The 27348-nt window shown below is 38.0% G+C and overlaps 1 pseudogene across 1 annotated transcript in view; it reads right to left on the reverse strand.

The window, feature by feature from the left end:
- Positions 1-1029: 1029 nt before the first annotated feature.
- LOC149218475 (uncharacterized) overlaps positions 1030-27348 on the reverse strand; it is a 374924-nt pseudogene continuing 348605 nt past the window's right edge. The window contains exon 8 of the transcript XR_016249178.1: positions 1030-1528. The product of XR_016249178.1 is annotated as an uncharacterized LOC149218475 (transcript). The remainder of the gene's footprint in view (positions 1529-27348) is intronic.

Below are 27348 nucleotides of genomic sequence, written 5' to 3' on the forward strand. Positions count from 1 at the left end.
TACGCCAATTATTAGTTATTGGGTGGAACTATTGGAAACATTTGTAGGGTGATACCTAACAGTTCCCCAGCCTAATCAAATGTGTTCACAGCATGTTGATGTCAGGACTTGCAACAGGGTTACTACAATCCACCAAGTTTGTTGAAAGCGGAAACATAGGCATCATTCTCCTTCTCCCATGCAAAACAACAAGTTTTGTACATTGGCTTTGACCGTTTCCAAAGGAGCCAAACCTCCTGAGCTACCCAATGACGGCTGGGAGCAAATAGTGGTTGAGGATTAGCCCCTAGTTGAGGACTAAGCCCAAATGATCGAGATGATCGTCTACTAGATGCTGGATCAATGCACACTTCTGCTTCATATTGCGTTTATGCTGGGTCATAATGCCTCGTGTCTCACTGGACTTCTGTGTATGTCACTTTGCTATGCAGTTGTTTGTAATGATGGGTGTTTTGGCCAAAGCGAACCTAAATTTTTCGTTACGATTTTGCTAGCCGCCGGTGTGTGTGCAGCTTGCCTCTTTTCTGCTTAAAATCTATGCACACATAATTCGTTTATAATAGTCAAAGGAATCATTTATGTTAAGCTTTGAAAATGCTAAGACTCCCAGAGCCCCCGAATTCTCACTATCAGTACCATCCTTGTTTATTGTTTTCCAAAACAAATAAGATAGCTTACCTTTTAATAGAATTCAAATTGTACAGAAGCTCCACATATAATACTTAATGCTCAGAATGTTGATGTATACTTGGTTGAAAGCATTCCCTAAAATAGCGGTTTAAATGTCCATTTTCATATGTCTTTTCCTATGTAGGATTGCAGAAAAAAATGCACGTTAAAAAATCAAATTCTCGTTAACTAATGTAATTTCTTGCACAGGCAAAAAAAAAAGGGCATGATGGGAGAATAACATTGCAATCCAACGAATACAATCATGAACTTTGTCACGTAATCAGACATACATTTATACAATTCACAAAAAATGTGCATCATTATGGTACTTGACACCAGAGCATGATTGAATGAACGGAAAACAAATAAATCCTCTTACAACCCACTTAATATAAATGAACGTAACAGTTTACAAATGTGGGACAATCTTGGTTGATAACCCAGAGTGTAATATAACTTGCACCAAAACATGAAATGGTAACAGGCTGATCAGTGACAACAATACAATAGCTGAGAATTCTGTTACTACAGTAAGTAGCACTAGGAATGTACTGAATTCAACAAGTGCCCCAGATGAATTGATTTTGAGATTCTGTTCTGGTGCTACTGTTGGAGCATTTACACTCTTGCTTGCACTACTAGAAATCTGCTCATCAAGGGAATTTGAGGAACTTGCGCTTTCACTGGGTGGTGTACCATTTTCCAGATGGCTAAATGAATTCCAGTGTTCTTCCAGGAGTCACTGTCATTCTCTCTATGATCATTCTTCCATTCTGAATTCCAGGCATCATCTCTCCATGAAGAGTCCTTTCATCAAGTCAGGTCGTCCTTCAACCCCAACCCGTCTCAAATGCAGCTGCACAGTTTGTAAGAACTCCAGCATTCAGTTTGAAACATAAATTGTATAAGTCTATAGGAGCAGAATAGATTGTATCAAAAGTAGGGATATTAATTATGGGAGACTGAAATAACAGGGTTTTGCCAAAAACATCTGCCATTGTAAGCTACTTCATATTCATAATACCCACCATGTTCCGAATGGACTATCTAAATGCTTAAAAGAATGAAGTGTTTCTGGAAATTGTTTCTTTGTAAAATTTACTAATATAATCAATTCTGAAGTGCATGAGAGAGAAAAGGTTTTAATCAGTGTTGCATTCATCGTTATCAGGATAATATCAGCGCGAGGAAAAAATTGGAAAAAATCGTAATTATCGGGAAAAAATCAGAAATAATTGAGAAAAAATCATTTGGTACAAAAATGTTCTTTTTTTTTTTCAATTTTTTTAATATCTAAATAAATATATTGACACATAAATATGATAAAAGAACTAATATATCAGATGTTTAATATCATTTCTAGTGCTAAAATCACACATAACAATGAATCATGTCCTGAATAGTAAGTCCTGACTTCTGAGTCCCAACTCAACCTCAAAATAATAAAATATCTAAGTCACCTGACACGGGGATTCGGTATTCGTAGGATTCGGGATTTGTAGTGTCGGATTCAGACACGTTGACCCCCCGGAACAGGACATGTAGGATTTGTTATATATTATTTTATTAATATATATATTAAAAATTATAAATTTCTTACACAAATTTTAATTAATGATAAAAATTTATTGATTTCAAACATAGATCTTCATCTATAGCATGCATAGTACATACAAAATTCAAATACATGTCAGTGGTCACATAAATGATAAATCATGATTCATAATTCATAACTGAAAGACAACTTACAACTACAAGATAGTAAGATAAACACACTGACAAATTTTTAACCTATAAAAAAATAACCATCATGAATTATCAAAAACTTTAAAATGCAAACCTCAAAGTTTTTACACCATCAAAAACTTTAAAAATGCAAACCTCAAAGTTTTTACACCATCAAAGACTACTTGAACATTATTCAACCCCATTTCATATATAATCTTATCATTATTTTTTGAAATTTATATATCTCAATAAAATAATAATAATAAAGAAGATATTATATGTATGATCTGAAATTTTACAGACACCAAGACAGCCCTACATCTCCCCCTCGCAGTAAACATTGAACTGAAATCTTATTCTTGAATTCCCGTGAAGGTTGTCGACGAGATGATTAGATTCATGTTTTGCATTCATGTACTGTTCAGCGTTATCTTTGCTTTTGTCAACAGCATCTCCTTTAACAGTTCAAATCCCATCCCAGTGGTTATTCAAAACATTATCCTAAATAATTTTCCAGTCAAAAATCAAACTACACTTTTTTTAACTGAACTAGTTTAACTCCTTATCTGGCACAATAGATAACTTGTAAGAAATTGCTGCTGCAGTAGAAATAATTGGTAAACAGAAGCCATGAACGACATATGAAAGAATCAAGGGTCCTTTGGGTTTTGCAGATTTGAGCAATCAAAACTGTCACTCGAAACTGTGAAAAAAGCGAGTTCTCGGAGTTTCCAGGCAATAATGGTTCTGGTATTTCAAGCACATGTTTTGTTAGAACACAGCATACAACAACATCTCTTGAGAAACATAGAATACTCAAATGTGACTGCCATCCATTGCTGTTAACTTAGCCATACATCAAACATTAATAAAACAATGCTTGCCAAATGATGAAAAGCGTGACTGTAATGAGCAATTTACGGCCTTTTTCTAACTCGCGGAAGTCACTTTGCCACTAAACGAGTCCTGGAAAGCAGGACACGCAGTCCAAAATCGTGACACGATGGCGATTTTCGGGACACACACAGGATTTGACGTGTCATAATCGAATTCAATGTGTCATGTTTTTTGGACACGTTTTTTTGGCGAATTGTGTCCAACACGCTGGATTCGGACACGTGGCCCCTCCCTAACGAATCCGGTTACTTAGTAAAATATCAACAAAAAATATAATAATGTATCTCATATCACGAGTAATAATGTCATATACAATAAAATGAACCAAATAACTAAAGTCTAATACTATTGATTTCCTTTGCCCCTCCGATGTAGATGTCGATGGGATTGGCAGGCCACAGTAGACTATGGAGTCTGTTGTGCTCTAGAAGCTGAAGAACTAGGAGCTACAGGAGATAGACCACATCCTCTACGTGTGACAGGGGTAGCTTGGGTCACCTCCTCCTCAAAATATATATATATATTTATTTATTATTTATTTTTATTTTTCCACGATTTTTTCCCAAAAATTGCGATTTTTTCGGAAAAATCGGGCAAAAAAAAAAATTCCGAGTACTACTCGCGATATTCTCGCTCTGATGAAAAACTCGCGATAAAACGATAAAATCGCGATAATAACGCGATTTTCACAACATTGGTTTTAATATGCACATGAGAGCTTTCAAAAGCTATAATAAGTTACCACGATTCGGATACAGATACAGATCTGGATCCGGATTCGCTAGATTTTTGAAAATACAGGATCCGGCTAAGGCAAGGATACATCAAGTACAAAAAATATAATAAAAATTTTAGATACATTTTGAGTTCAAAAATCAAATCCATTTATAAATCACAACATTTAGAATTGAAACCATTAGATATATTATCAGCATAAACCCATTTTAAATACGGATCTAACATGAGCCGAGAGGGATCCAATTTCTTCATGTGAAATTTTTTTTATGAGCCGATATTGTTAATTTATGGTATGTTCTATGCTTAGTGTAGTTTACTTCAATTTCTTCTTATTAGCCATTGTTTGGCAATCACATCAACATAAAGTAAAATGCTATTAGAACATTAATAGATCGACAAAAAACAAGCCAAGACAAGAGACACAAGATGTGGCGGCTAGCCAGGGACAAACCCCAATGCGGGGAAACCCTTTGATCAATTCTTCTTTAATCTTCAACAGTTCGACAGAGAGAAATAGTACAAATTCAGAACTCTGTAATTTTATGACAGCAACAGCAAACCCTAACCAGCAAAGTCGAATCTGGTCAAACAAGTTGCAATTGACCTTAAATATGTTTGGTCAATTTTCTGGTCATTTAGTCCTCCAACAGCAAGAAGAAGCAGCCCATAAACAGCCCCAAAAACACAGTCAATTGAAGTCAACCTGCTGCCCCAAACTAGGGCAGTCAACATTGGTCAAACTAGAGGTCAGATTGTCTCGATTTGCATGTTAAAAATTGCGGCTTGCCTAGGAGATGCTGCCACACCAAAACCGCACCCTGAAAAGTCAACGCTTCGCTTGGTCAACACTGTCCAAAACGTCTCGCTGCAACTTCTGCGTCCTCCTTCCTTGCCCTTCTGCGTCCTCCTCCTTCCCATGTGTGAGCTTTTCTTCCTTGTGTGTAAACCCAATCAGCCAAGAAGAGAAGAGGTGTGAGAGATGAGATGAGTGAATAATGACTCAACCTCAACTGTATTTATATGATATGCTGGGCATGTGTGCCACACATTTAGCTGCTAGCTGACCTTGATAATTTGTCAAGTAAATACAAATAAATTCATATCTCCATAAATACTTGTCGGAATCGGATGATCGTTAGATCAATCCTACACCTCTCGACGAACCTCTCGACGAGAGGAATCAAGGAAAAATATCAGCTGTCATAAATAAGATGACCCACATGGAGTTTGGAACTAGTTGCCAATTTTAACACTCCCTCTCAACTAGGAAGAACTCCATCTACTAATTCGTCTGACTGTCAGTACTATCTCTGCCATCAAATGCATTGCCCTGCATTGCTCGGCTCTGCTCTATTGAACTATGAAGAAGAAAAAATTATGGAGGATGTATCATACCATCCTCCACTGACCCGAAGTTAGTCCCAGAGAGTGTGTCATACCACTCTCACTGATCCCAGATCAGTTTCATTGATCAGATCACATTGATCCCAGATCAGTTTCATTGATCCCAGATCAATGGAGGTCATCCTAGCATAGGGAGTACGGTAGATACAACTATGCGTCCATTGATAGTACTACTATGGTCCCTAACCCTATTTCCTTACTCATTGATCAGATGAAAGGTACTTCCCATGAGTCCCAGAGTGCATGGGTAGGATGCCTCGACGGGAAAACTAATCATCCTGTCCCTTAGTTGCCATGGGGTATCATACAGAAAGGTTGAACCTTTCACCCTATACATAGCGCACCACTAGGGGAGGGTGAGTCGCCCTGTGGTCGCATGTCGCTCCAAGAAGTACCCCAAGCCTTCTGGAGCTCCCAAAGCTCAATGTATGCATCATACACGACCCTCATAAGAGGGTCTCTCAACGACACCAAGTCGTTCTCGGAAAGTTAAGAATTTGACGTTTCCTAGGGGCTTCGTCAAAATGTCGGCGACTTGCTCATCTGTACCGATATGTTGGAGCCTTATTGCTCCCCTCTACACCATATCCCGGATATAGTGGTACCTGATATCGATATGCTTGAAGCGATCATGATATACGAGAGTCTCTAATAAACAAATCCCGCTCTGGTTGTCACACAGGATCACGGTAGTATCCAATGTAAATCTAGACAGCTCACTGAAGAGCTTCCGCAACCAGACTGCCTCATAAGAGGCCATACTCGCAGCAATGTACTCTGCCTCAACGGTGCTCAAAGCCACCGACTTCTGCTTCCTGCTCATCTAGGATATCAAGGCAGATCCCAAAGAGAAACAACACCCGGAAGTGTTCTTTCGGTCCACCACACTGCCTGCCCAATCAGCATTGGTATATCCATGTAGTCTCACATCTCCGGCAATGTATCTCAACCCATCAGTGATTGTGCCACAAAGGTATCTCAACAGATTCTTGGCACCAATCCAATGTGTGTGGTGAGGCTCAACCATATGTTGACAACAAAACATATATCTGGACAGGGGTTCACCAAAAACATCAATGCTCCAATGAGTTGACGATACTTGGTAGCATTTTGTAGAACAGGTCCGGCATCACTACCGCTTAACTTCTTGAAGTCAAGCTCTATTGGGGTAGTCACGGGCTTGCAATCCACCATATCGAATCTCTCCAATATCTTCACCATATATTTCCTTGAGAAAGGAAAATCTCCCTTGGCTTTTGCCAGACTTCTAGTCCTAGGAAATAGTGCATCAGTCCTAGGTCCTTCATCTCAAACTTAGAAGCCAACTCCCTCTTACATTTGTGAATGAGAGGGTCTGCCCCTGTCAGAAAGAGGCCATCAACGTACAGCACTAGTATGAGAAGTTTGTCATCTTCAACCTTAAAGTAAAGGTTAGGGTCGGCTTCACTCCTAGTGAATCCTAGCTTCATCATGTAGCTATTGATCCTCTCATACCATGCTCAGGGTGCTTGCTTCAGCCCATAGAGGGCTTTCTTCAACCTGCACAAGTGAGATTCCTAATCATGAATCTCAAATCCTTCGGGTTGTTCCACATAGACTTCCTCTTTGATCGAACCATGCAATAATGCGGTCTTGACATCCATCTGATGTAAGTTCCATCCTTGTGAAGCAGCAAGAGCTATGATCGAGCGGATGGTGGTATATCGGGCAACAGGTGCAAATATCTCATCATAGTCTATACCTTCCTTCAAAGAGAAGCCATGAGTGACAAAACGAGCCTTATACTTTTCAGCACTTCCATCAGCTCCATGCTTTATCTTGTAAATCCATTTCAAAGTGACAACTGCTTTGTCCTGAGGTCTGGGGACCACATCCCAGACATAGTTCTTCATGGACTCATATTCCTCAGTGATAGCATCTTTCCATACTTGATGTTTGACAACTTCTGCGAACGATGAAGGCTCATTTTGAACGATCGTGCTCATGATGGTCAAGTATCCTTGATACCTGGTGTTGTAGCATTCATTGTCACTTGAGGTTACTTGATAATATTTAAAAGAAAAATAAAAAATAAATAAAAAACACAAAATCAAATATTATGTATGTAATTATTTAAAAAAAAAATCAAAATCAAAGACAATGGGCTCGACCCATTGTCTAAAGGTCATGCAGGTTCAAGAGGCGCGATCAAGCGATAGCTTGATGAGTACGTTGAGGTGTGCTGCGAGGAAGCAATGAGAACGAAGATTAATTAAAGTTCAACCCCCGTAGTTGACCGTGACGTTAGCATGGTTGACCGCAATGTGTGGCCTGAAATTACTGCGGGAGTTCAACCTCATTGAAGCTCCTGTACATTCTTTACCCTCGCGAATGTGAGAAACCCGTGAGAAGATCTGGGTCGTCCGATCAACAAGCCACAGATCCGACGGCAATCGCATAGTTAACTAGAATGGGGTTTATTTCAGAGATCGGATGTGGCGCCGTATGAAATACAGTTTAATCCGCTAAAGTCTGGGCCAATCGCAGCCGTTCATCGAAAGGGTCAGGATCCAATAGATATCGGGTTGAAAAGTAATCGGGTTTTATCTTTAAAATTGGACTCGATAAATCATCAACTGGCAGTTTTATTTCTTATCGGATCCGTATGGGAGTCAAAGGGTCGTTGAAAAAGTGGATGCGATAAGGTTTAGTTCAACAAGTTTAAAGTTTTGTTGAGTTCCGAAGGATCGGACCGTTAATTGAATGTGTGATCGGAAGGTGATCACACATAGCGCAGGCGGACATGATAAGTTTACAAACTAGAGTCTAAATCCTTTTCAGTTCCATGGTTTCTTAGTGTTTCCGCCAATCAGAGCATTTCCGATACATATGTGGGCCCAAGTTCACGCATAGAGTTCTTGTAAAGTTGCAGTTTGCTGTGTTAAAATAGTCTAACTGTCATCATGACATCTACAAGGTTACAACTTGCAGGATAAAACTTAGACCATGTACTCCAGCCACCGATTCGAACAGCAAATAGCCATTACCTACTAATTTTTGTTAGTTCCTGTTATTTTATTTTCTTGAGAATGAGGTGTCTTTTACCCTCTATGTAATATTCTATAATAACTTTCACTTTAGACAGTTAGAAGAATAGTTAAGTAGTTTGACAGTTTTGGTGATTACCAAATGTCTCATAATGTATAAAAAGAGGAAAATTTACAAAGAAAAGGTTTGAACTTGGAGAACCTAGAGACTAGGCCACTGTATTCTTGATAAAACTGTTGATTAATGAAAGAATCAGAGGTTTTCCACACATTGTTGGGTATGATTTTGTGACTTCCCTGTTATGTGTCATTAAGTGTTTTCTTCCTTTAAGTATGGTAATGAAGCTGCAGGTCTTTATTTTCTTATGTAAATTAAGTTAAAATCCCTTAAAAGAGCGCCCTATACTTGAAGTTCCCACCTCTGCATTTTTTCTAAGTTACAGATAGTAGTTTCTATGTAAGACATCATATTATCTTTAACTTCTCCAAGTGTCACAGATAGTAGATTCTATGTAAAACAACATATTGTCTATGATTTCTTCAAGCTTTCTTCATTCATCATTTATATTCAACAATCAAATGGCATTCTGAGATTTTCATGTCACTTAAGTATTGAGGGTTTAAACTTTAAAACCAAGTCTTTCAGGTCCTTCATTTGAGAATACAACATACAATTAAGTGACAATAATTATAAACATTAATGTCTTAAGCACAATTTCTAAACGGCCAAGAAATTGGTTTCTTAAGGGACAACATTAATTGGCGTCATTGCCATGGAGAGAAGACAAGAACACTTTTCCCTGGGTTTTCAATAGTTTCCTCTGGTTGTTCAGTGAGGAGGAAATATTTGGCTGTTTGAACAAAAGCAATAACTCTGGCTCCAAAGAGACCACATACAAGGTCAGATACCTCATAGCAGAAAGTTCAAGCCCTTTCAAATCCTGAGAAGATAGTTTCCAAGAAGGTTGGAAGGCCTAAAACTCCACATACACCAAGTCCTACACTGTCTGCACCAGGCAACAGTTCATCACATCTTTCACATTCATCTTTTATTGACCAAGAGTCACCTTCTACATCCAATTCATTCCAAGAACCCAACTGTCAGGAACAATCTTTAGAGTCTGTTTCTTTTTCAGTATCTGCTATAGTTATTCAGCCTGAACCTATAACTACATTACCACCTTTGCACACTCCATTTACTCCTTAGGTTCCACATTTGCTGGTAATCAAGGTTTAGTAAATTTAGGAGCAAATATGGCAGCACCTGCATTTTTGATGAATAGGTATGCACCTATTCAATTGCCACAACAGTTGAATCAAATGCCACAAGAATACTTGAAGATTCTTCCTCGTTTCACAGGGGAGGATGAACAAACAGTAGAGAATCATATATCAATATTTTGTAATTTCGCAGAAAACCTAAATGTTGAACACCTGGTCGTTGTTCTAAGACATTTTGTCCAATCCTTGGATGGAGAAGCAAGAAAATGGTTTAAAGGGCTTCCTAATAACTCTATTACAACATGGGAAGAGATGGAGCACCTGTTCACCCAGAGATGGGGAGAAAAAAGAGACCATGGGTATTCACTCACAGAGTTTAATGCTATCAAGAAGAAATCTGATGAAGGTGTTCCTGAATTCATTAGAAGGTTCAATAAATTGTACAATAGTCTTCCAATGGAGATTAAGCCCCCTCCTGCTGGTGCAAAAATAACTTTTACAGGGGCTTTTGAGTCAAATTTTGGATTCACATTGAGGGAGAGGAGATCCCAAACCCTTGATCAGATCCAAACAGATGCATTAGAGATAGAAGCAAATCTGGTGGCTGCAGGTAAAACACCATATGCACAACATATCCAAGATAAGGGAAAGGCTAAATTAGAATCCTCTCAAGATCAAACATTAGAGGATATGAATAATGTAATTAGAAATTTGTCTAATAAATTGATTAAATTGGAATTAGAGAGTAAGAATTCTCAAAGACAAGTACAACAAAATAGAAATTTTAATCCTCAATATAGAAGACAACCTCTGCAAATTTTATAGAGGGAGAGAAAAGATCAAGATCAGATTCAAGCAAAACTGTATATAGAGGCAGATCTTGGAGTACCAGAGCATTCCAAGGATCATGATGACCATATTTTCACATTGTATGCAGTAGATGAAGATGAACTAGGTGTTGAGGGAGGAGAATATAGTGAAATAGATGTCATCTATGATGATAATGAAATTGATGAATGTTGGAAGCGGTTTTCTGATTTTATGCAGGCAAAACTACATAAGAAATATGACTTGAGATCAAGGAAAAGATCTAGAAGTCAAGAAGATGAAGGTGAGCAGCAAGTTCCAGCTCCCTTACAAAAGGCGACTCCACAAGAACAAGAACCACAACCTGCAAAACAATTGAATAAAGGAAAGCAGCAACAGAATACAAGTAGCAAGACTCAAATGCTTCAAGGTGAGTCCTCTCAAGACAAAAGTGAAAATTCATTTAGAAAAACTTGTTTCCATTCCACAAGAGATTTCAGTCATGAAGAACAGTGAAGATGAGAATGAAAGGAATACTAAACAGAGCCATGTGTTTAGTTTCACCAAAGAGTTAGAAAAGACCAGAATTCAAGTACCCCTCACAGAGTTGGTTAAAACACCAACTTATCAAAGAGAAATTACAGAGTTTATCAATCTATCTCAGAATGTGAATATAAATGACATTGTGAATTTGCAAGAAGATAAACCAATAGTGGTTTTTGGTTCACCTGTGGAGGTAGATTCTTCAACACCTCCTTTCTACATTTCTTTATTGGTTCATGATTTACTCTTGCACAATTGTATGTTTGATTCAGGAGCCTCACATAACCTTATGCCATTATCAGTGATGAAACAACTAAACCTACAAGTTACTAAACCTTACAGAGACTTGTATTCTTTTAATTCACATAAAGTCAAGTGTCTGGGGGGCATTAAAGATATGGTGGTGTCACTAGCCCAGATTCTAGCCAAAAGTTTGGTAATGGATATAGTGGTAGCAGATATCCCTGCTAGGTTTGGAATGTTACTATCTAGCTCATGGGGGGTTAAATTGGGTGGTGTTTGGAAGCTAGATTTTTCTTATGTTGTCATACCAATTTTTGGTGGGAAAGAAAGGAGGTTGTACAGAGAAACAAGATTTATTAGAACAATCACAAATAACGAAGCAAGTAATTCACCTATATATAGCCAAGAAAAAGATGACTTTTCTTGCTTCATGCTGCATGACAATGCAGAATTGGCTGAAGATAACCAGAGGCAACTTACTTCAGCCTGTGTAAATACAGAGCTGCAAACAGAAGGGGTGTGGAAGTGCTTCTTTGATGGAGCCTATTCTAAAGAAGGAACAGGTGATGGTTTCCTTTCACAGGATGAACAGATTCAAGATCACAATATTGGAACCCAGAAGGAGCCCAAGCTGGTCAAATTGTTCAAGGAAGTTTCACTTAATTATAAGGAGAGATATATTAAGCTTTTCAGGCAATACACTGATGTTTTGGCTTGGTCCTATGAGGATCTCAAGACATATGAGGAAAGCATGTTCAACAGACTTGGATGCCCTGTCAAAGTCATAACAGACAATGCTCAAGTGTTCAGTTCAAAGAATCTTGATGGTGAAACTCTACAGCTGCCTGTCAATTGGTAATACCTCAAGCATTACTTCCAGTTCTGAAGCATAAGCATCCTATCATTGTAGATACCAGAGTGAACTCATTGTACAAATTCCATAGAAGTTTAATTGGCTAAGTAATATGTGACTCCATGCCCGAGGTGAAGGCACTAATCTGTGGTTCTTAGTGCTCCTGAGGTAGAAGCACTATCCCCAGGTGGAGCCAGATGTTGTAGCATTCATTGTCACTTGAGGTTACTTGATAATATTTAAAAAGAAAAATAAAAAATAAATAAAAAACACAAAATCAAATATTATGTATGTAATTATTTAAAAAAATCAAAATCAAAAGACAATGGGCCCAACCCATTGTCTAAAGGTCATGCAGGTTCAAGAGGCGTGATCAAGCGATAGCTTGATAAGTACGTTGAGGTGTGTTGCGGGGAAACAATGAGCACGAAGATTAATTAAACTTCAACCCCCACAGTTGACTGTGACGTTAGCATGGTTGACCGCAATGTGTGGCCTGAAATTACTGTGGGGGTTCAACCTCGTTGAAGCTCTCGTACATTCTTTACCCCTGCGAATGTGAGAAACCCACGAGAAGATCTGGGCCGTCCAATCAACAGGCCACAGATCCAACAACAATCGCGTAGTTAACTAGAATGGGGTTTGTTTCGGAGATCGGACGCGACGCTATATGAAATACAGTTTAATCCACTGAATTCCGAGTCAATCGCAGTCGTTCATCGAAAGGGACGGGATCCGATGGATATCGGGTCGAAAAGTAATCGGGTTTTATCTTTAAAATTGGACCCGATAAATCATTAATTGGAAGTTTTATTTCTTATCAGATCTGTATGGGAGTCAAAGGGTCGTTGAAAAAGCGACGCGATAAGGTTTAGTTCAACAGGTTTAAAGTTTTGTTGAGTTCCAAAGGATCAGACCGTTTATTGAATGTGTGATCGGACGGTGATCACGCACAGCTCAGGCAGACATGATAAGTTTACAAACCAGAGTCTAAATCCTTTTCAGTTTCATGGTTTCTTAGTGTTTCTGCCAATCATAACATTTCTGATACATATGTGGGCCCAAGTTCACGCATGGAGTTCTTGTAAAGTTGTTGTTTGCTATGTTAAAATAGTCTAACTGTCATCAGGACATCTACAAGGTTACAACTTGCAGAATAACACTCAGACCACATACTCCAGCCACTGATTCGAACAGCGAATAGCCATTACCTACTAATTTTTGTTACTTCCTGTTATTTTATTTTCTTGAGAATGAGGTGTCTTTTACCCTCTATGTAATATTCTGTAATAACTTTTACTTTAGACAGTTAGGAGAATAGTTAAGTAGTTTGACAGTTTTGGTGATTACCAACTGTCTCATAATGTATAAAAAGAGGAAAATTTATAGAGAAGAGGTTCGAACTTTAGAGAACCTGGAGACTAGGCCACTGTATTCTTGATAAAACTATTGATTAATGAAAGAATCATAAGTTTTCCACACATTGTTGGGTATGATTTTGTGATTTCTCTCTTATGTGTCATTAAATTTTTTCTTCCTTTAAGTATGGTAATGAAGCTGTGGGTCTTTATTTTCTTATGTAAATGAAGTTAAAATCCCTTAAAGAGCGCTCCTATACTTGAAGTTCCCACCTCTGCAATTCTTCTAAGTTACAGATAGTAGTTTCTGTGTAAGACAACATATTATCTTTAACTTCTCCAAGTGTCATAGATAATAGATTCTGTGTAAATTAGCATATTGTCTATGACTTATTCAAGCTTTCTTCATTCATCATTTATATTCAGCAATCAAATGGCATTCTAAGATTTTCATGTCACCTAAGTATTGAGGGTTTAAAACCAAGTCTTTCAGGTCCTTCATTTGAGAATACAACATACAATTAAGTGACAAACAAGTGACAATAATTATAAACATTAATGTCTTAAGCACAATTTCTACACAGCCAGGAAATTGGTTTCTTAAGGGACAACATTAATTGGCGTCGTTGCCAGGGAGAGAAGACAAGAACACTTTTCCCTGGGTTTTCAATAGTTTCCTCTGGTTGTTCAGTGAGGAGGAAATATTTGGTTGTTTTGAACAAAAGCAATAACTCTGGCTCCAAAGAGACCCCATACAAGGTCAGATACCTCATAGCAGAAAGTTCAAGCCCTTTCAGATCCTAAGAGGATAGTTTCCAAGAGGGTTGGAAGGCCTAAAACTCCACTTACACCAAGTCCTACACTGTCTGCACCAGGTAGCAGTTCATCACATCTTTCACATTCATCTTTTATTGACCAAGAGTCACCTTCTACATCCAATTCATTCCAAGAACCCAACTGTCAGGAACAGTCTTTAGAGTTTGTTTCTTTTTCAGTATCTGCTATAGTTATTTAGCCTGAACCTATAACTACATTACCACCTTTGCACACTCCATTTACTCCTCAGTCAGGTTCCACATTTGCTGGTAATCAAGGTTCAGTAAATTCAAGAGCAAATATGGCAGCACCTGCATTTTTGATGAATAGGTATGCACCTTTTCAATTGCCACACAGTTCAATCAAATGCCACAAGAATACTTGAAGATTCTTCCTCGTTTCACAGGGGAGGATGAACAAATAGCAAAGAATCATATATTAGTATTTTGTAATTTCGCAGGAAACCTAAATGTTGAACACCTGGATGTTGTTCTAAAACTTTTTGTCCAATCGTTGGATGGTGAAGCAAGAAAATGGTTTAAAGGGCTTCCTAATAACTCTATTACAACATGGGAAGAGATGGAGCGCCTGTTCACCCAGAGATGGGAAGAAAAAGGAGACCGTGGGTATTCACTCACAAAGTTTAATGCTATCAAGAAGAAATCTGATGAAGGTGTTGTTGAATTCATCAGAAGGTTCAATAAATTGTACAATAGTTTTCTAATGGAGATTAAGCCCCCTCCTGTTGGTGCAAAAATAACTTTTGCAGGGGCTTTTGAGTCAAATTTTGGATTCACATTGAGGGAGAGGAGATCCCCAACCCTTGATCAAATCCAAACAGATGCATTAGAGATAGAAGCAAATCTGGTGGTTGCAGGTAAAACACCAGATGCACAACCTATCCAAGATGAGGGAAAGGCTAAAGTAGAATCTTCTCAAGATCAAACATTAGAGGATATGAATAACGTAATTAGAAATTTGTCTAATAAATTTATTAAATTGGAATTAGAGAGTAAGAATTCTCAGAGACAAGTACAACAAAATAGAAATTTTAATCCTCAATATAGAAGACAACCTCTGCAAATTTTACAGAGGGAGAGAAAAGATCAAGATCAGATTCAAACACCACTGTATATAGAGGCAGATCCTGATGGAGTACCAGAGCATTCCAAGGATCATGATGACCATATTTTCACATTGTATGCAGTAGATGAAGATGAACTAGGTGTTGAGGAAGGAGAAAATAGTGAAACATATGTCATCTATGATGATAATGAAATTGATGAATGTTGGAAGTGGTTTTCTGATTTTATACAGGCAGAACTACATAAGAAATATGACTTGAGATCAAGGAAAAGATCTAGAAGTCAAGAAGATGAAGGTGAGCAGCGAGTTCCAGCTCCCTTACAAAAGGCGACTCCACAAGAACAAGAACCACAGCCTGCAAAACAATTGAATAAATGAAACCAGCAGCAGAATACAAGTAGAAAGACTCAAATGCTTCAAGGTGAGTCCTCTCAAGACAAAAGTGAAAAAAATCATTTAAAGAAACTTGTTTCCATTCCACAAGAGATTTCAGTCATGAAGAACAGTGAAGATGAGAATGAAAGGAATACTAAACAGAGCCATGTGTTTAGTTTCACCAAAGAGTTAGAAAAGACCAGAATTCAGGTACCCCTCACAAAGTTGGTTAAAACACCAGCTTATCAAAGAGAAATTACAGAGTTTATCAATCTATCTCAGAATGTGAATATAATGATATTGTGAATTTGCAAGAAGATAAACTAGTAGTGGTTTTCGGTTCACGTGTGGAGGAGGTAGATTCTTCAACACCTCCTTTCTACATTTCTTTATTGGTTCATGATTTACTCTTGCACAATTGTATGTTTGATTCAGGAGCCTCACATAACCTTATGACATTATCAGTGATGAAACAGCTAACCCTACAAGTTACTAAACCTTACAAAGACTTGTATTCTTTTGATTCACATAAAGTCAAGTGTCTAGGGGGCATTAAAGATATGGTGGTGTCACTAGCCCAAATTCCAACCAAAAGTTTGGTAATGGATGTAGTGGTAGCAGATATCCCTGCTAGGTTTGGAATGTTACTATCTAGGTCATGGGGGGCTAAATTGGGTGGTGTTTTGAAACTAGATTTTTCTTATGCTGTCATACCAATTTTTGGTGGGAAAGAAAGGAGGTTGTACAGAGAAACAAGATTTATTAGAACAATCACAAATAACGAAGCAAGTAATTCACCTATATATAGCCAGGAAAATGATGACTTTTCTTGCTTCATGCTGCATGACAATGTAGAATTCGCTGAAGATAACCAGAGGTAGCTTACTTCATCCCGTGTAAATACAAAGTTGCAAATATAAGGGGTGTGGAAGTGCTTCTTTGATGGAGCCTATTCTAAAGAAGGAATAGGCGATGGTTTCCTTTCACAGGATGAACAGATTCAAGATCACAATATTGGAACCCAGAAGGAGCCCAAGCCAGTCAAATTGTTCAAGGAAGTTTCACTTAATTATAAGGAGAGATATATTAAGCTTTTCAGACAATACACTGATGTTTTGGCTTGGTCCTATAAGGATCTCAAGACATATGAGGAAAGAATGTTCAGCAGACTTGGATGCCCTGTCAAAGTCATAACAAACAATGCTCAAGTGTTTAGTTCAAAGAATCTTGATGGTGAAACTCTACAGTTGCCTGTCAATTGGCAGTACCTCAAGCATTACTTCCAGTTCTGAAGCATAAGCATCCTATCATTGTGGATACTAAAGTGAACTTATTGTACAAATTCCATAGAAGTTTAATTGGCTAAGTAATATGTGACTCCATGCCCGAGGTGAAGGCACTAATCTGTGGTTCTTAGTGCTCCTGAGGTAAAAGCACTATCCCCAGGTGGAGCCAGATGTTGTAGCAATCATTGCCACTTGAGGTTACTTGATAATATTTAAAAATAAAAATATAATATAAATAAAAAACACAAAATCAAATATTATGTATGTAATTATTTAAAAAAAAAAAATCAAAATCAAAAGACAATGGGCCCGATCCATTGTCTAAAGGTCATGCATGTTCAAGAGGCGCGATCAAGCGATAGCTTGATAAGTACATTGAGGTGTGCTGCAGGGAAGCAATGATCACGAAGATTAATTAAAGTTCAACCCCCACAGTTGACCGCGACATTAGCATGGCTGACCACAATGTGTGGCTTGAAATTACTATGGGGGTTTAACATCGTTGAAGCTCCCGTACATTCTTTACCCCCGCAAATGTGAGAAACCCGCAAGAAGATCTGGGCCGTCCAATCAACAGGGCACATATTCGATGGCAATTGCGTAGTTAACTAGAATGGGGATTATTTCGGAGATCAGACATGACGTTGTATGAAATACAATTTAATCCGCTGAAGTCCGGGCCAATCACAGCCGTTCATCGAAAGGGACGGGATCCGACGGATATCGGGTCGAAAAGTAATCGGGTTTTATCTTTAAAATCGGACCCGATAAATCATTAACTGGCAGTTTTATTTCTTATTGGATTCGTATGGGAGTCAAAGGGTCGTTGAAAAAGCGAACGCGATAAGGTTTAGTTCAACAAGTTTAAAGTTTTGTTGAGTTCTGAAGGATCAGACTGTTTATTGAATGTGTGATCGGACGGTGATCGCACATAGCTCAGGCGGACATGATAAGTTTACAAACCAGAGTCTAAATCCTTTTCAGTTTCGTGGTTTCTTAGTGTTTCCACCAATCAGAAAATTTCCGATACATATGTGGGCCCAAGTTCACGCACGGAGTTCTTGTAAAGTTGCAGTTTGCTGTGTTAAAACAGTCTAACTGTCATCAAGACATCTACAACGTTACAGCTTGCAAAATAACACTTAGACCACGTACTCCAGCTACTGATTCGAGCAGTGAATAGCCATTACCTACTCATTTTTGTTACTTCCTGTTATTTTATTTTCTTGAGAATGAGGTGTCTTTTACCCTCTATGTAATATTCTGTAATAACTTTTACTTTAGACAGTTAGGAGAATAGTTAAGTAGTTTGACAGTTTTGGTGATTACCAATTGTCTCATAATGTATAAAAAGAGGAAAATTTACAGAGAAGAGGTTCGAACTTTGGAGAACCTGGAGACTAGGCCACTGTATTCTTGATAAAACTGTTGATTAATGAAAGAATCAGAAGTTTTCCACACATTGTTGGGTATGATTTTGTGACTTCTCTTTTATGTGTCATTAAATGTTTTCTTCCTTTAAGTATGGTAATGAAGTTGCAGGTTTTCATTTTCTTATGTAAATGAAGTTAAAATCCCTTAAAAGAGGCTCCTATACTTGAAGTTCCCACATCTACAATTTTTCAAAGTTATAGATAGTAGTTTCTATGTAAGACAGCGTATTAACTTTAACTTCTCCAAGTGTCGCAGATAGTAGATTCTGTGTAAAACAGCATATTGTCTATGACTTCTTCAAGCTTTCTTCATTCATCATTATATTCAGCAATCAAATGGCATTTTGAGATTTTCATGTCACCTAAGTATTGAGGGTTTAAAACCAAGTCCTTCAGGTCCTTCATTTGAGAATACAACATACAATTAAGTGACAAACAAGTGACAATAATTATAAACATTAATGTCTTAAGCACAATTTCTACACAACCAAGAAATTGGTTTCTTAAGGGACAACACATGGTCGGCTTCTTACTTTCACGGAAAGTCCCTCTGGGTGCAATGTGTCCTTCAGCATCATCAAGTGTCCCCTGAGCCATGAAGGCCTCTTCCTAGAAGAGGAAGGTTCTTGCGGAGGGGGATCAATAGGATCCATAGGTTCTTCTACATCGGGCATCATCTCATCTTCCTTTTCCTCTGGTTTCCTGGTGACAGCTTCTCCAGATTTCCTCAGTATAGGAAGATTGTCAACTTTGCTAAGAGCCATATCTTCGTCAAAGGTGACATCATGGCTAATCTCGACATCCCTTTGACCAACCACATAGATTCTATAGCCCTTAGTATTTTCGCTATAGCCCACGAAGATTCCTTTCTTTCTAGATGCACCCAATTTATTCCTTTTCTCTTTTGGCACATGAAAATATATAGAACTTCCAAAAATTCTAAAATGAGATACGTTAGGTTTCTTACTAGTGAACATTTCTTCAGGAGTCTTGGAACCCAATGCTTGATGAGGGCATCGGTTTTGCACATATATAGCAGTATTCGCAGCTTCGGCCCATAGAAACTTCGGAAGCCTTTGATCATGGAGCATAGCATAGACAACTTCCACAATCATACGATTCTTCCTTTCCGCCACACCATTCTGCTCAGGAGTATATGGTGTTGTAGTCTCCCTCTTAGTGCCAGCCTCTTTGCAAAAGTCATGGAACTCATTGGATTCATACTCAGTCCTTAAAATTTTGATCTTCTTTTCGATTTGATTCTCGATCAAGGCTTTTAAGTGACAAAACTAGGAGAACACTTCATCCTTCTTTTTCAAGAAGTATATCCAAGTCTTGCAAGAATAATCATCAGTTAAAGTGAGGTAATATAAATATCCTCCCAAGGAATTCACAGGCATCATATCAGATATGTTGGAATGAACCAACTACAATATATCGGAGGTCTTGCTATGGCTTGAGGGGAATGGTCCCCTTTTGAGCTTTCCTCCGGCACATCCAGCACATACACCTTCTTGCTCTAATTTGAACTCGAGCATCCCGGTCACCATTTGTCTCACATCTGGTAGAGCTTTATAGTGAAGGTGGGCAAACCTCTGATGCCATAGTTCGGACTGAATAGATGCGTCACAAGTCATGACCCAACGGACTTCCTCCGACACGATATAGAGAATCAACCCTAAACCCAAGAGTGAAAGCTTCTTTGAAATTTTTTTTCCATACACGTACCTTGCCATCGATGAAGGCTACCTTGTAGCCTTTGTCTTCCATTGCCGAAAGGGACACCAGGTTCTTTTTTAGATCAGGTACATACAGGACTTCTTGCAAATGAATTGTATTACCCTGATTCAATTGTAGAGAGACATCCCTATGGCTTTCATACGATATTTGGAGTTGTCCCCAAGAATAATTTCCAGGTTGGTCTCCTTCTCTATCAGATTAGAAAGAGCTTCTTTGTAACCAGTGAAGTGCCTTGAGGCACCACTTTCAATAAGCCAATTTCCCAGCGAGCCTAGGGGAGTAGTAGTAGAGAGGGCCGCTAGTAGATAATATTCATCTTGCTTATTGTTAACAACGTTAGATTCATACCTGGAGTTTCTTTCCTTCTTAGAGGGTTGACCATTTCCCTGATTTCTGCCATTCCTTTTTCCTTTGCCATTGAACCTGCCCTTCCTTTGATTGTTGTTGGAATTGCCTCGGGAGTGATTTTGATCATCGTCATGAGATGTGTCCTTTCTATTAGGGCACTCGCTTGCATAGTGGCCAATTTTGTTGCAAATGTAACATCTACCTTTCCTTCCACCTTTCGGTCCGGCCTTTCCTTGAGATCTTGCCCCAGAATTATTTCTCCATTTAGCATGAGAGGAGAATGCAGCGGGATTGCCTCTAAGTGCAAGCATTTCCTGCTCTTCCATCCTTGTTTCTTCTTGAATGCATCTCGCCATCAGTTCCTCAAATCCTGGGATTACATTATTGTTGAGAAGAGTGGTTCTGAATATATACCATTTAGATGGGAGCCCTCCAAAAGTTGTGATGGTCAATTCCCTATCAGGAATGACTTCCCCAATCGATAGGAGTTCATTCTTGATTTCGGTGATCCTTAAGAAGTATGCTTGCATACTCTCATCTTTGCCCTTCTTAATTTCCTTCAACTTATTTCTAAGGAACAAAACTTGATTTGCATCATTAACTTTAAATAAGCTTACCAGTCTATCGTAGATTTCCTTGAAGGTGGTCAGCTCGGAAACATAGGCAACCAGGCGTTTGTCGATAGAGTCCTGGATGATCTTCTTTGCTGTGACTTCACCCATGGTCCACTTGTTCCTAGCAGCAGCAGATGCATTTGATGGAGGCTCAACGATTCTACCTCTCACATGGTCCAACACTTCCTACTCTTCTAATGTTAGATCGAGAGACATCTTCCATCCGTGATAGTCAGACTTCTCATGAAGCTTATCTTCAGCAGGGAAGTGCGATGAGGACCCCATGAAGTCTTTGAGATTGCTTCAATGGCTTTCAGTGATTGCTCTTTCTCTTGCTCTTGCTTGGGCTTTGTCTTCACCTCGGCTCGGATACCATGTTAATTTATGGTATGTTCTATGCTTAATGCAGTTTACTTCGATTTCTTCTTATTAGCCACTATTTAGCAATCACATCAACATAATGTAAAATGTTGATAGAACATTAATAGTTCGACAGAAAACAAACCAAGACAAGAGACACAAGATGTGGTGGCTAGCCAGGGATAAACCCCAATGTGGGGAAGCCCTTTGATCAATTCTTCTTTAATCTTCAATAGTTCAACAGAGAAAAATAATACAAATTCAGAAATCTATAATTTTATGACAGCAGCAGCAAACCCTAACCAGCAAAGTCAAATCTAGTCAAACAAGTTGAAATTGACCTTAAATATGTTTGGTCAATTTCCCTGTCATTTAGTCCTCCAACAGGGAGAAGAAGCAGCCCATAAACAACCCCAAAAACACATTCAAACTACAGTCAACTGAAGTTAACCTGCTGCCTCAAACTAGGGCAGTCAACACTAGTCAAACCAGAGGTCAAATTGCCTCGGTTTGCATGCCAAAAATTGTGGCCTGCCTAGGAGAGGCTGCCACACCAAAACCGCACCCCTGAAAAGTCAACGCTTGGTCAACGCTATCCAAAACGTCTTGCTACAGCTTCCGCATCCTCCTTCTTTGCTCTTCTGCATTGTCCTCCTTCCCACGTGTAAGCTTCTCTTCCTTGTGTGTAAACCCAATCAACCAAGGAGAGATGTGTGAGAGATGAGATGAGTGAATAATGACTCAACCTCACTTGTATTTATATGATATGCTGGGCATGTGTGCCACACATTTAACTGCTGGACGACCTTGACAATTTGTCAAGTAAATACAAATAAATTCGTATCTGCATAAATACTTGTCAAAATCGGATGATCGTTAGATCAATCCTACACCTCTCGATGAGAGGAATCAAGGAAAAATATCAGCTGCCATAAATAAGCTGACCCACATGGAGTTTGGCCCTAGTTGCCAATTTTAACAGATATTATTTAAATGTTTCGTATAGTTATTTAATTTTTATAATTTTTAAATTTTTTAAATTTTTTTATTTTTGCCAACATGAGCAAAATTTCAACTTTGATGACAGACGAACATCCTTACACATCACACTACGCTGTAGAATAAGCCTCTCGGCTCAATAAATATAAGACTGAAACATTGAAATGATGCATCCTCCCTCATACAAAAAGGATAATATCATAAATGATAATAGTAAGTACAAAAGTGAGTGTCTCATCCATGATCACTCTACTAATATCATAATGTGCAATAGGTTTAACTACATATCCTCAAATGGATCTACATTCTCTTATGAATACTGCGACTCTATATCATGAATAGATGATGGGGGTCTTGGAATGTAGGAAGTTGCATCAGTAAGCTACACTGGTGGTGGAACAATATCCTCAAGTAGGCTGAGGTGAGTCATGGCATTCAGTGTCAGGTTCAAATCAGAGATCTTAGGCTCCACATCCCACATCCTGCTTAGACCTTTTTTATACTCTGGTTCAACATGTGATAGAAGACGAAGGTTGTATTGAATATACACAAGTTCCTCAGCCTTTGTCGCTCCTAACTTGTTTCACTTCACTGAATGGATGAAGCCATATGTACTCCAATTCCTCTCAGCTGATGAAGAACTAGCAACCTGTGATAACAACCTGGTGGCTATATTCTAAAGACGAATGTTGTCCCCACCGTGGAAGCCCCACCAAGTAATAGGATCAAGATGCCCTCGATCATCCATAGCTACTGGATCTGAAAAACCACTAGTAGATTGTACAAATCCTCTAAATTCTTGACGTACTTCCATTACAACTCCCACATATCTATACTGTGAATTTGGGTAAAACCAAAGTGATTATTTTCAATGGAGTCAAGAAAACCTCGGACTTCCACTTCCTATTTAAAGGAGAAGAGATCGATATTGTCAGCACCTATACATATTTGGGAGTTCAGTTTTCAAGGCCTCGCTTCAACTTGTGCCCAACCCTTCAGCCTCGGATCAACAAAGGGTATGGCTCCCTAGCCCTTCTGGAGAGGCAGTGTTTCCGACACCATTTCCAGGACATCTTGTCCAAGATGAGCATCATGAACACTTTGATTCGTCCCACAGTACTTTACGGCTCAAAGATTTGGGGTCCCTCTCTCTTAGAGTCAGATTGGGCTTCAACGGAGCGGGTCCAGAGCGTTCTTTTGCGCCGTTTCATTAGATGCAAGCAGACAATTCCTCAGCACATCATTCTAGCAGAGTTCAAGGCTCAACCCTTCCGCCTAGAGGTGATATTCAGATTAGTGTCGCTCTTGCACAGGATCCGAGGACTGGCAGACACGAGGAAGGGTCGAGATAGATACCCATATTTAGCATATTGCTCCTCGGAGAACATCGCCCGTATGTAGACAGGCCAATCCAAATGTTGGTACACCAGTGTGATCGAGCTTCTGGAGGATTCAGGAATCCAGATTGACCATCTCCCTCCCTTTCAGTTCTCTCTGAATGCTCCAGGCCACCTCCTTCATCATTAAGGAAGATATTTATAAATGATATGTTCAAACTACATGGACCAATTACCCCAATGGGTTGCGTCCCAAAATGGCCTTCTACGCGGAGCATTGCCTGGAGATCAGGGATGGGCTCATCATCAGACCTTAGTACATGTTCCAGCATTGGATGCATGCTCTTAGAATCCCCCTTGGGCAGCTCAAAGTTGGGTTTCACAGACTCCGAGTGGAGACAGATCACCACATCAATAGGGCAGAAAGGATTTGCCAGCTCTGCCACTTACAGGAGATAGAGACAAAGACACACTTCATCTTCGGATGCCCTACTTACTACGAGATTTGAGGTCGTTTCCATTGTCTCTTCAGGTCTTCTCAGACCTTGTCTAGCTTCCTCAGATATGTTGATTCGAGATGCTTGCACTTTATCTCCAGGGGGCCTTCAGATTTCGGGCCCATTTTCTTCAGCCCCACACCAGATCGGACACCACACAGAAGATCACGGACTTCTTTAGGGCGCTACCATCAGCGCGGGGCACCAAAAGAACCATTGACCGACCCACAGACACTGAGACCAGATTAGTGCGGTCCTGGGGGCGCTGACCCACCAGACTGCACCCACACTCCAGGATTGGATCCACCCCTGGGAGGCGCCCTAGAATCTCCAAGCGACAGCCCAGTATGCCCACAGGACAACAGACTTTAACAAGCTTCTCCCAGTTTTCTTCTCTCGACATCGAATGTTAGGAGTAGGGACTGGACAGGAAACTCCCTTTTTCTCCTTCTCCTTCTCTGCTTCATCGCAGAGCTTTGTTTCGAAGCTGAGAGCTCCTAGCTTCTACATTTACATTTACTTAGATTATAGATGTATTTTCTGATCTTTAAAAAGAAAAGTTAAAGGGGACCGTTTGGTCCACCGGCTTGGCATGTTGTAATCATTGTACCCAACAGTCCCGTTGACCTATCCTTGTACCACTTCAGAATTCTTGTTTGGCATTGTTCTATCAGGTAAAGACAAAATTTTGGAATGATAATATTTGAGGTGCAATGCATATGCCAAAATTGTAATGGTGTGGTCATTTTGTTCCACCTTTCAGTAACTATGTCATTCACTTTATAATAAAATGTTTCAAAATAGTCATTTTCACTTGCCTTGATAATTTCCCTTATCCTCTCTAGCATACTGTCAATATTTTCATAAACTTTCCCCAAGCAAGGTGTATCTGTGTCAAATGCCCTGATCAAGGTCAAGATTGGTTCGATAAACCATAAAAGGTATTGGACCTTGTCCCACCATGCATCATCAAGAATGATGGACTTGACTTTTTGCCCTCTATCAGAAGTGGAAGTCTTCCATGATTCCCAACGAGAGTCAACGACCATTGTTTGTAATGCTTGTCTCACCTCCACAAGCCTCTTTATGACAAAGAGGGTCAATGGCCATTGCTTGTAATGTTTGTTTCACTTCCACAAGCCTCTTTATGACAAAAGTGTGGGAGGAAAAATGGGTTTCAACAACCTACAAGCTAAGTCACCTGACACAGGGATTCGAGATTCGTAGTATCAGATTCCGACACGTTGACCCCCCCGAACAAGACACGTAGGATTCGTTATATATTATTTTATTAAAAAAAAAAAAAAAATATATATATATATATATATATATATATATATATATATATATATATATATATTTTTAAATAATGAATCCATACAGGTGAGGATAGTTTTAGGTAGAGGAGGAATGACCTGTTGTAGACTTTTATGAACCCAACGTTTCGGACTACCAAGTGAGTCCATCATCAGGGGAGAATGCGTCAATAGATATTCTTAAAATCATAATGATGTATCCAAGAGCTAAAATTAGGGTATATATATAAGTTATTAAACAGAAGAAATAAGAAAGTAGGTCGGCTCTTATCTTGTTATTTAATTAATTAATTAAATTATTATTTTTTATTATTATTATTATTATTAATTAATTTATTTATTTATTCAAGGGGATAACTTAATCTAATAATTTTATTATCTATAGAAATAATTATTATGTTTATTAATTCTATTTTAAATAGTTGGTTCAATTGATTCATTAATTTGTTTAAATAATAAATTAATTTGTTTGATTAATCAAATTAATTAATTTAATTATGTATTCATTATTAATATGCTTATTCATTTATTTACATTATTAATTTATTAATTTGATTGATTAATTCATTAATTAATAAGTTTACAGGGATAGATTAATTACTTATTTTTCTATTTCTTGAATTAATTATTAGGTTTAATAAATTTATGAAAAATTAAATTTTATTTTTTATTTTGATTAATTACTATGTTTTACTAATTAACTAATTTTTGATAGTTAATTAAACGAATATATTAGTTAACAAATTTATTATTTATTATTATGTATTTTTTTTAATTTTTTTTAATAAGTTTATTAATTTAATTTAATGTACTTATTTCTTTGTTTAATTATTTATTTATTTGATTAATTTGTTTTATTTGCTTAATTAATTAATTAATTAATTAATTTTTATTTTTATTTTTTATTTTTTATTTACTTATTTTATTTTTTTTGGTTTTAGTGAGTTATTTATCTATAATTTCTAGAGTTTATTTATTATTATTATTATTATTATTATTATTATTATTACTATTACTATTATTATTATTTTTTTTTTTTGAAAAAGTTTCTGAGAAGTTTTAACTAATTTTGACCTAACCCATTTGATTTCATTTCTAACCAGGGTTTCACTTAATTTTCTGAAGCTTGATAGATTTCTGCCAAACTGGAGAGGATGTTTGCATATAGCAAATTTAGGAATGAGATTGTTATCTCTACAATTTTTAAGAAAATTTAGATTGGAAATGAGTTTAGCTCTGGATAATCTTAATTTCTCGAATTCTGATGCGCTGTCCATCATATCCCTTCCATGGTAGGATTTGATGTTTTTAAATAATGAATCCATACAGGTGAGGATAGTTTTAGGTAGAGGAGGAATGACCTGTTGTAGAGTTTTATGAACCCAACGTTTCGGACTACCAAGTGAGTCCATCATCAGGGGAGAATGCGTCAATAGATATTCTTAAAATCATAATGATGTATCCAAGAGCTAAAATTAGGGTATATATATAAGTTATTAAACAAAAGAAATAAGAAAATAGGTCGGCTCTTATCTTTTTATTTAATTAATTAATTAAATTATTATTTATTATTATTATTATTATTATTATTATTATTAATTTATTTATTCAAGGGGATAACTTAATCGAATAATTGTATTATCTATAGAAA

The sequence above is a fragment of the Pinus tabuliformis genome, chromosome Q (assembly GCF_031772625.1).
Source record: "Pinus tabuliformis cultivar Carrire ecotype Pingquan chromosome Q, CPIR1, whole genome shotgun sequence".
Lineage (NCBI taxonomy): Eukaryota > Viridiplantae > Streptophyta > Pinopsida > Pinales > Pinaceae > Pinus > Pinus tabuliformis.